This window comes from Tenrec ecaudatus, chromosome 11 (assembly GCF_050624435.1).
Source record: "Tenrec ecaudatus isolate mTenEca1 chromosome 11, mTenEca1.hap1, whole genome shotgun sequence".
NCBI lineage: Eukaryota > Metazoa > Chordata > Mammalia > Afrosoricida > Tenrecidae > Tenrec > Tenrec ecaudatus.
Window position 1 is genome coordinate 53,428,084 of NC_134540.1, and position 10,906 is coordinate 53,438,989.

General features: G+C 39.7%; 1 non-coding gene across 1 annotated transcript; it reads left to right on the forward strand.

The window, feature by feature from the left end:
- The first annotated feature begins 5,872 nt into the window (after nt 1-5,872).
- On the forward strand, nt 5,873-6,004 carry LOC142461989 (small nucleolar RNA SNORA68). Its single transcript, XR_012787142.1, has one exon. It is a non-coding gene; the product is annotated as a small nucleolar RNA SNORA68 (small nucleolar RNA).
- The last annotated feature ends 4,902 nt before the right edge of the window (nt 6,005-10,906 follow it).

Genomic DNA, 10,906 nt, shown 5'->3' on the forward strand with positions numbered 1-10,906 from the left:
CTGGTGTGGTCTAGGAAGGATGTGTTATACCTTGAAAAGGCAAAGTCTAAACTCCTAAGTTTCTGTAGTGTATGGCCTGGGACATCAAGAACGGGATAGAAACTTGGTCAAAAGTAAATAAGGAGCATAATATTGTTGTATCCTCCCATGGGGAGTCTATATAAGTAATAGTAAGACTTTTTCCCAGTGGCAAGTTGGCCCTGATATTTACCAATCAATAGAAGTTAAATCACATTCTCTGAGACAAATATACCTGCTTAGAACTCTGGACTTGAATTTCCATTGCAGTTCCCTGAGAACACTTGTAGGACGATTTCCAGATTTGGAGTGAGCATGGCAGAAATCGCTTGATCTTATCCCTCTCCCCCAACCATGAGAAACTGACCAAAGGTGCAGGCAAGCCTGCTCTAATGAAGTGGTTTCTGTGATGTACATATCAGGGGTGCTGTATGGAGAGCGAGCACCGGTCAGACTCATCACCTTGTGACTTGGGAGGCCAGATTCAAAGATTACATCATCTTAGAACAGATCACTGATTTTTGTCTGGGTGTTTATCCTTAAAGTAGTGGTCTCTGTTCTTTCATGACTGACTAACTTCGCTCAACATAGTAATTTCCAGGTCCATCCACTCATGAAGTTCCTCATGGTTTCATAACTGTGCTTTAGGGAGGCCTCGTATTTCACTGTGTGTATGTGTCAGGGTTTCTTCATCCATTCTCCTGCTAATGGGCATTCTTCTACTTATTCCAGCTTCTTGTTATTGTGAACTGTTTTGAAATGAACATGGGAGAGCATACATCCTTTGTGTTCTGACTCTTCTTCCTCAGGCCACACAGTCAGCAGAAGTATCACTAGGTTGTCTGGACTTTCTATTCCCAGTTGATTTACATAGGACTTTAACAGTTTCAAAAAAAGATTGCACATTTATAAGCCTTCTAGCAGTGTCTAGAGTGCCGATATCTGCCCCCTCTCTAGTATTTACTGTTTTCTCATTTTTAAAGGCTATCATTCCCTATATAAGGTGATATCTCATCTTTGTTTTGATTTACACATCCCAGATGGCTAGTGAGTGAGAGCATTTTTAAATGCATTTGTTAGCTATTTGAATATCATTTGTGGTGATATTCTGTTCTTGTCTTTTCTCCACCTTATAATTAAATTATTTTTTTCTTATTGAAGAGTTGTAGAAGCCTATAGATTTTAGATTTATTCCCTTGTTTTCCTGTCATTGATAAGTATTTTCCCCAGGCCATGGGGCCTTCTTCTTATGTTTTGGACGTGTATGTCATTGCTAGGTTCCATTGAGTCATTTGTGACTCATACCAACTTTATGTACATTAGAGATAAATACTCGTCAGTCTTGCGCCATCCTCACAATAGTTACGCCTGACTCTATGGTGATAGCCACTGTGTAAGTTCATCTTGTTGAGGCTCTTCCTCTTTTCCATTTCACCTCTATTTTACCATGATGTTTTCTCCAGGAAATGGTCTCTCCTGAAAACATATCCAATGTACATCTTGCCATCCTTGTCTATAAGGAGTATTCTGGCTGTACTTCTATGACAGACCTCTTTATTCTTTTGGCAGTTAGCTCATGGTACTTTCAATATTCTTCTCCTGCACCATATTTCAAATGCATCCATTCTTCTTCCATCTTCCTTATTCAATATACAACATTCTCATGCATGTGAGGCAATTGAAAATACCATGGCTTTGTCATGTGCATCCTAGTTCTCAAAGTAACATACTTGCTTTTCAATACTCTGAAGAGATCTTGTGCAGCAGATTTACCCAATTGAATATGTTATTTTATCTCCTGAGTGCTGCTTCCATGAACATTGATTGTGGATCTAAGCAAGACAAAATCCTTGAAAACTTCAACATTTTCTTCATTTATCATCACCTTAACTATTCGCCCAGTTGTAAGAAATTTGGTCTTCTTTACATCGAATTGTAATCTATACCTAGGGCAGAGAGACGATCTTCATTAGTGTTTACAGTCGTCTTCATTTTCAGCAAAAAAGGTTGTGTTGTCTGCATATTGCATGTCATTAATAAGCCATGATCCCTGGTGCCGCCTTCTTCTAACTCAGCTTCTCTGATTGTTGCTAGCATACACGTTGGATAAGGCTGGTGAGAGGAGAGAACGTTGACATGCACTTTTCCTAGTCTGAAACCATTCAGGATTCCCTTGTTCTGTTTGTAAAACGGCCTCTTAATTCATGTACAAGTTCTTCCTGAGCACAATGTACTCTTCTGGGATACCCATTCATCTCAGGGTTATCCATAGTTTGTTAGGATCCACACGGTTGAATGCCTTGGCATAGTCAATGAAATTCATGTAAACATCTTTCTGGTATTCTCTTCTTTGAGCCAAGATTCCTCTGACACCAGCAATGTTACATGCCCTTCTCGATTCAGCCTGAATCTGTGTTAGCTTCCTTCAATTACTACAAGAGTTAGTGGATGATATTCATGAAAAATATACTTGCATTTCTATCAATGATATTGTTCTATAATTTGAGCATTCTCCTGGGTCACCTTTCTTTGCAATGGTACAAAAATGGATCTCTGTCCGGCAGTTGGCCAAGTAAGCATCTGTCTTTCAAATTCCCTGGCACAGATGACTAAGTGCTCCCAGTGCTTCATGCACGTTCGGACACATTTCGATTGGTATGCCATCTATTGCTGCAGCCTTGTTTGTGGATAATGTTTTCAGTTTGCTTTTCTTCAAATGTTTGAAATGAACTTTTTTGTCACTAAAGACCCCAAGTTCTTTGCTGTTTTACCTTTTCTACTTTTTGGTCACTCTGACCAATAATTAAATCTGAAGGGTAGGGAATCTGTAAGGCTTTTTTTCCCTTCAATTATTTAATTTTTTCCATGTAATTTTCCTCCATTAAACCTTCCATATTTTTGTTCCCCCTTGCACCCCTCCCTTCATCTTGCTTTACTCCCATCCCTGACCTCTCAATAGTCATTAAAATCATGTCTATTGGTGGATAACCAAATTTCTTCCTTTTGTTTTCCCTTGTAACAATGCTGACACTGGATATTTATCTTTGTAAAGTTGACCGAGTTTGCTAAAAAAATGTTCTTTAATTTTGTCTATTTCTATCACCAGTGCATATTTTCCAACCACTGTTCTCCCCTTTTTGTTTTCAAAATTTGCATTCCCTTCACCATTAATTATCAATGTATCTTGATTGCACATTTGATCAACTTCTGACTTAAGACATTTAGCTGAACTCTTCAGTTTCTTCACTACAAGCTTTTGAGTTTTGTGCATAAATTTGAATCATAGTTGTATTGATTGGATTTCCTTAAAGGTGGATAGATATAATCCTATCACAGACACCATTATATTCCATGATTGATTTTGAAGTGTCCTTTTGGACAATGAATGCAAAGCAATTCTTCTTGATTGTGTTATTATGGGAATAGTAAATAATGTGCATTTCTGATTCAAAATGGCCAATGGCAGTCCATTTCAACTCACTAATGTCTAGGATATTGACCTTTATGCATTCCATTTGACTTTTGAAGATTTTCCATTTTTCTAGATTCATACTACACACATATCAAGTTATGATCATTAACAGATTTTTTTCAACTGTGTCTTCTCATCTTGAGTCATGTGCCATCAACAAATGAACATTCTGCGACCTCCACTCTACACTGGCTTGGCTCACTCACATCACCATGGTTGACGCCACTCTGAGAAAGTTGCTTTTCCTTAGCCACATTTCCAGCACCCTCTGACTCAAGGGGCCCACCTCTGGCACTATCTTGAGCAATGCTCTGCTACATTCATTCAGCCTTCATTGTCAGACAACACTTCTAAGAAATGCATGAAGTATTCAGTGGGTACTTCCTCAGAAGTGGACAACCAGTTCCTTCTTCTGGTCTATTCTTAGTTGGGAAACTCTGCTGTAACTTGTTCACATTGAGGGACCCTGCTGGCACTGGAAATACTAGGAACACAGCTTCCAATGTCACAGCAACACACAAGCCCTGGCAGTAGGACAGACATGTGGTGGAATATTAATGATATTGTCCTATAATTGGGGCATTACACAAGGGGCCACCCTCCCCCCATCAAAGGAATTGCAGCTAGGTAGAATGGAGGTTCATAGTGCATATATTTCCTGCTAAGAGAGCATCAAGCAACTCGCGTTGAGTTAGTGCACCCAGAGATGTCCGTCATCTGGGACGGTTCTCTCTTGTCACAGTGCATTTTTTTGTAAAAGCAATTTCACTCAAACCTCATGTTCTGGGATGACCGATTTAAGAGAACAGGGAGAAGCTGTGAAAGTTTGTTTCCTCCTTGGGGAAGTGGGGATGCCACAAAAACTGTTGCAATGTTGAACACAACTTACAAGGACAGCACTTTGGAAAACACTCAAGTGTACACGTGGCTTTCTTGTTTCAAAAAGTGAAATGTCTATTGATGACAAACCTCGTTCTGGATGTCCATCAACTTCTTGAACGAATGGAAATATCAACTTCTATAGCATTTGGAGTTTGTTCCACCAGATCAGACTGTTAATCAAGCTTTCTACTTAGAGGTTCTGAAAAGATTGCGTGAACATTGTGCAACCCAGAAAGGCCTGATTTGTGGCACACAGGGACTGTTTTTGCTACCATGTACTGTGTACTTGCTCACACAGCCATCTCAAGTGTGCTAGTTTGGGGCAAAAACAGCATGCTTCTCTTACCCCATGCACTTCACTCTGTGTAACTTCTTTTTGTTTCCACAAAAAAGAGGGCATGAAAGGCCAGCAATGGATGACATAGAAGAAGAGAAGAAGAAAAAAATGAGCGAGGTAATGTCAGACATCCAAATAAATGAAAATGCTTCCAAGAATGGAACCCCAGATTTGACAGACACATTAAGTGTAATAGAGAGTACTTTGAAGGTGATAAGCTTGATTAAAAAATATTTAAATACATAGCCTTTGGGGGAAAATTCCATTGCACCAGGATTTGGGTACCCCCTCATAGTGTATGTTGCTTACCCAGTGGGCACCTCAAGAGAGCTGGGATCAAATGGACTAGGGTATGGGGTGGAAGGATGCTGTTGCTGAGTGGTGGTCATGTGGATCTGAATTGCGGTCCCACAGAAAGGGAGGCAGCACTGTCAGAGGGATAAGGCTTACTGGTGGGAGGGGGAGTCCGGAAGTGGGGAGAGGGAATGGTCATGTTTGGGAGGAACATAGGTGCATGTCTATTGAGGGGAGGGGTGGGAGAGCTGACTTTCAGGTGTGAGAAGGAGATGGTGAGGATGCTCTTGGAAACATTCAGTGCGGAGGGTTTTTAGTGCCATGCGGCGGGTGGGCAGAATTGGCCTAGGGTATCTGAGGGGATCCCGGGAACGCAAACCATGTGCTATAGAGCACTGGGTCAATGAACGCTGCAGTTTCAGGGCACGTGGCATGCTCCAGAAGCTTGATTGATGAGCCCCTCCTAAGGGGACCCCACTGGGTGAACTGGATGCCACCTCAGACACGCTTGTAACACGAGGACTTCAGCCAGAAAATACATGGAATCTGAGAAAGCAGAAGACAGCGGAGCCAAGACCAACCCACTGTTGGTTAGTGGACAAGTGAGATCTTGCTGCATCCGTGTCTTTAGAGACATATTTTCCGGCTGTTCTGTTATGATTTGCTTATGCTTGTGTATATTAGGGTGTATCTCAGAGGTGTGCTGCCATTTGGAGTCGCCTTCTTGAAGCTGTGTTATTTGTTTCTCTGCTTTTTTGGTAAATGAACCCCAGGAGCATTGAGACTATAGGGAACGGAAACATAAAATGAGTTTGTGGGGAGGGGGCGCTGGAGGGGTAGGGAGATGATGTCAAGAAACCCAGGAAGGACTTGCACCCAAACCCAAGGACTGTGGCTTCTCGTAGCAGCAGTTGAAAGAGTGGGGCGCACAGCAAGTGGGCCTTGTCGCCTTTGAGGGGCTGCGCAGTGCCCCTCAGAGTGAAAGTGAAGGTTCAACAAGCTTGGGAAAAAAAGAAACCCAGGAAGGACAAGTAGGTTTGGAGACTGATTATGGAAGCAATTGTACAATTATGTTTGGCATGATTGAACTACAGAGAGATATGGCATATGCATTAATTTCCTAGTTACAGCAAATTTTAAAAGTAACATAGAACCTGGAATGAGTCCTGGGCTCACACTAAATCAAAGATTCAACTTAAAAACAATTCGTTCTTACATCATGGTCCTGCTTGATACTCACCTTCATGAAATGATCCCTGAAGCTAAGGGCTCGATAGCAATGTGTGGTGAAAAAAGTAGATCGTGCCAGTCTACTGCATTGTGTTTGGATAGTGTCAGGTGGTCTTAATGGCTTGTATTCAAACAAGCAGCCATCTAAGCGAGAGTCACCTAAGTCCACACAGAAGAAGCACACAAGCTTGTGTGATAGAAAGATGGCAATTACAAAATTCAAATATGGTGAAAAGTATCAGAGCTAAAATTATGAACACTCAATTTGAGAAAGCTACAGCGGACAATGGTAGTCCCAAACCCATCTTCAGAATATCTAGTCAGACTGAGCACCAGGATGATCCAGTCTAGCCAAAGGCAAGAGTCCTGCAAAAGCCTTGCTATCAGGTAAAGACCATTGTAATCTTGATACTTGGCCAATTGTCCTCCCTATAGACACAACCTGGATTTATACCGGGTGCAAGGATCGATTAGTTGTAATCATGGCTGAAATTTATTTCTTGGCTTTTTGAATGTTGATGAAGGTCTTTTTCCTTTCACACATTATTTCTCTTTTTGTTTTTATACTAATATTATCCTATCCTTACCACCTTAGTGGGATTTGTTTTTCATGTGCTCTGTTGAGTTTCCCAGCTCTGAAGCATGGAAGGAGTAAGTGGATATAGAATACTAATAACTGATACAAGGTGTTAAAGGGAGTGCAGGGGTAGGGGCGGGCAGTAGGGAGGGAAAGGGGATTTCAGGAGTAAATAATGAAGGCGGGAGTGGGGAGGGAGCACTAGAACTGATAGTGATTGCACAACTCATTTTAAAGGCAATTTAACCATGGGGTAGGTGGGCGGGGATGCTCTAAGATAGAATAGATGTGGTGATTGTAAAATTCCTCGTGATATCATTGTATGTTTGAGCCATTCAATTTTATGACACACAAATTATGTGCCAATAAAACTGTTGAAAAATTAATAAAATGGTTTGGAGAAGAAAAGGAAGATATGTCATCTTTTCTCTCAAGAGAATTCTGGTTGTACTTCTTTCAAGACATATTTGTTTGTTTGTTTTGGAAAGTACCATAATTCAAATGCATCAATTCTTCAGATTCTGTTTTGGTGTTTTTGCTATATTCCCCATGTTAAGCCTTTCTAGGAGGCACAGGGCCCAGGAGTCTATACACTGGGCTGTTAGCCGTCATATGAAGCCTTTCTATTCATGAACATGAGCTATTCTTCCATTTGTGGAGGTCTCTTTTGGTTTCTTGTAATAGTGTTCTGTAGTTTTCTTTGTCACCTCCTTGTCCATTGTCTTGGTACATTTAATCTTAGAAATTTTATTTAATGTCATTTTCATTGCAGTTTGCTAGCGCTCTTTTGTTTAATTTTGATAAAACGTTCAGTGCTTGCTGTTCATCCAAAGCCTGATCTGGAGTTTGTGGATTTCTCAAAATAAACATGCGAATATCTCTTTAATATGTTGAAGTGCAATCAGATTGAATTCATTTAATTTACATAGATTCAGTTATAATTGTTTCAGAAAAACAGACAACACAAGACAAAATGAGGGAGAATAAAATTAGATCATGCAGGCAATTCTATTCATCTAACAAATATATGTCCTAGAACACAGAAATATTACTTACCTAGATAAGTAAAAACTTCCTTTCACTGAAAGAAAATCTACCCACACTGGATTTATTGAATAATAGTACTCGATGTTCCCTAGGATATTTCTCTAGAGCTATCGTGGTTATGCAAATATTTTCCTTAAAAACTAATTTCTGTTTAGGAAAAACATCTTACTACGGCACTTAGGAAGGTATGATAATGTTTATTGAGGGGTGGTGTATTAATACAGCAATATGTTATAACCCAGGATAAAATTTTGGATTTTGTTCAAGAGTACAAAAGCAGACAAATAAAAAGATAACAGGAAAATTCTGAATGCTCTGTTGATTCTTTTTTATGTAAAAAGAAGTCTTTGTGGTGCAAATGGCTTAACATTTGGCAACTAAACAAAAGATTGGTGATTTGAACCCACCCAGAGACAGCTAGAGAAAATGAACAAACAGGCAAATTTGGCAGTAAACTTCCCAATGATCCCCCTCATTGAAAACCCCACATTGCCACTGCTCCTCTAATCCATGTGAGGTTCCCATGAGTCAGAATACACTGGAGGGAAACTCCTTTGACTTCACTTTTTCACTCTCCTTTAGCCAGCCTTCAGTTCCATGTCCTTTTCCCAATATCCTTTCTCTTGTCCATTTATTTTTATATTTTAATATTCATATATATCCACAAATTATATATTTGATTACATGTACATCTGTATTATATATTATACACAGATCCACCTTTCAAATTCAACACTCTGCTTTTAAGATCTATCCACTTTTATCTATAGGGAATGAACCTAGAATTTTATCAAATATAAAATTTCAAGATTGTGTATGTCTATCATCCTTTATAGGACTCCCGGTTGACGTTGGGTGTGATCTGAAAGGTCAGCAGTTCCAAACCACCAGCTGCTCTGAAGAAAAACCATGGGCTTTCTACAGTTAGTTTCAGGGGCAGGAAGCTGTTCTACTCTATCATGTAGGGTCCTTCTGAGTCAGCATCAACTCAAAGGCAGTACAAAATTTTCTTTTTACCATCCTCTATGATGGATATTTTGGGTTGTGTTCAGATTTTATTACTATACATAGTGTTAACGTAGTTACTTTTTGAGTAACTCCAACTTACAGTCAGTCCATGTATGAAGCGTAGAACGACTTCGTAGGATTTTCAGGGATGAACTCTTTTTGAAATAGATCCCCAGTCTTTACTTCGGGATGGGTTTGGACCACCAACCTACCATTTAGCAATCTATCACGTACAGAAAGAGTGTAGTGTGAAGATCTATGGGGGTGCAGGGGGAGAAGTGCTCTGGAAAATATAACTCAAGATGGAATGACTCCATGGGGTGGGCTGCTGAGTCACCCATCAGGTTGCCTGCTTCCTACGTATGCTTTAAAGAAAGCTTTGTTCTTCGCTATGTCAATTGCTGTCATGAAATCAATCACTGTTATTATTGTGACAGCATTATAAAGCTGTTTTAAAATCTTTCATTACTACTGCCTTTCTCTCAATTTCTTATTGTGTTTTTAACTATTTTTACTGTAGTTATTTTGATGCCGTGTCATCTGGTATGGCACCAATATGACAGCTTGCTGGTTTACTCATGGAATGCATTTCATTTTAGATGTTCATGTTTTTATTTTACTGTTATAGACATATTCTTTTCCTTTGTCATAGCTATTCCATCTTTCGGTTTTATTTTAACCTTTCTTAATCACTTTACAAAATAATGTATTTTATTTATACTCATTAACCAACGTCCTTTTGAAGATTTCTTTTTTGAAAGAAGAGCTTCTGCCATGGATGTTTTTAGCCAAATAGGCACTCACACATGTTTTGCTTGCCTGATTTTTAACATACGCTTTCGGTCTTTTGCAATATAGGTTGGGTCTTTAGTATTTTCCCTATAACGTGGCCTGTGTATGAAACCCAGAGTCCATTGTTGTTGAGTTGACTCAGGCTCACTGCGATCCTATAGGGGCGAGTATGTTGTGCAGGGTGCTAAACGCTGTCATCCACACCAGTGCAGACTGCTGCATCGTTCTCCCACCGAGCAGCCGGGACATCGCCCTGCTGAGCCTGCAGAGAGCAGCCCGGGTCTTAACCACTATGGCACCAGGGCTTTGGGAGGTGTGTTTTGGTGTTATTCGATGTCGTTCAGTGGGCTATGACCCGTAGCAGCTCTGTGTACAACAGAATGAAACACTGCCTGGTCCAGGGACATCCTCACAAACTTAAAATTATGTTGTTATGTTTGAACCCATTATTGTAACCCCCGTCTCCTTTTGTCACCTTGAAGATCGTCCTCTGTTCGCTGTGCCTCTAATTACCAAATGCCATGTCCCTTTTCAGGGACAAGTCCCTCTTGATAATCTCTCCAAACTACCTGACACAAAAATCCCACAATCCTTGCTTCTAAGGAGAATTCTGGTTGTACTTCCTCCCAAACAAATTTGTTTGTTTTTCTGGCAATCCATGGATTTTTCAATATTCTTTTCTAATAGCATAATTTAAATAGTCTACTTGATAATCAACGATGACTTCTTTATTTTTAATCAATGTTTTAAATCTATATTTCTCTATTAATACAGAACAAGAAACTAACCCTTACAGATCTTCTGAAAAAAGGTGTAATACCTATGTACCCTTTCCCACAACTTATTTTCTACATTGTTAATATGATGTGGAATTTATTCTTTATAAATTACCTTATATATCTTCTTAATACATCATGGTTTCTGACATTCATATTCTCTTTAGTATCGGGATACACAATAACAATTTGGATTTACTTCTAAGTTCAAATAATTCACGTGACCCAATAGTTCATTTATACGATAGATTTTATAAGGACGTCCAGTGGCCTAGGAGGTTCCTGGTTGGACTGCTAACCACCCCAAGGTTGGCAACTTTGACCCACCAAATATTCTGCAAGAGAAAGATGACACTTTCTGCTCTTGTGAAGATTCACCAAACCCATATGGACCCATTGTGACTTGAAATTGACTCAATGGCAGTGGGATGGGGACAGCTTTTACTCTAATTATTATTATTCATTTTTCATTT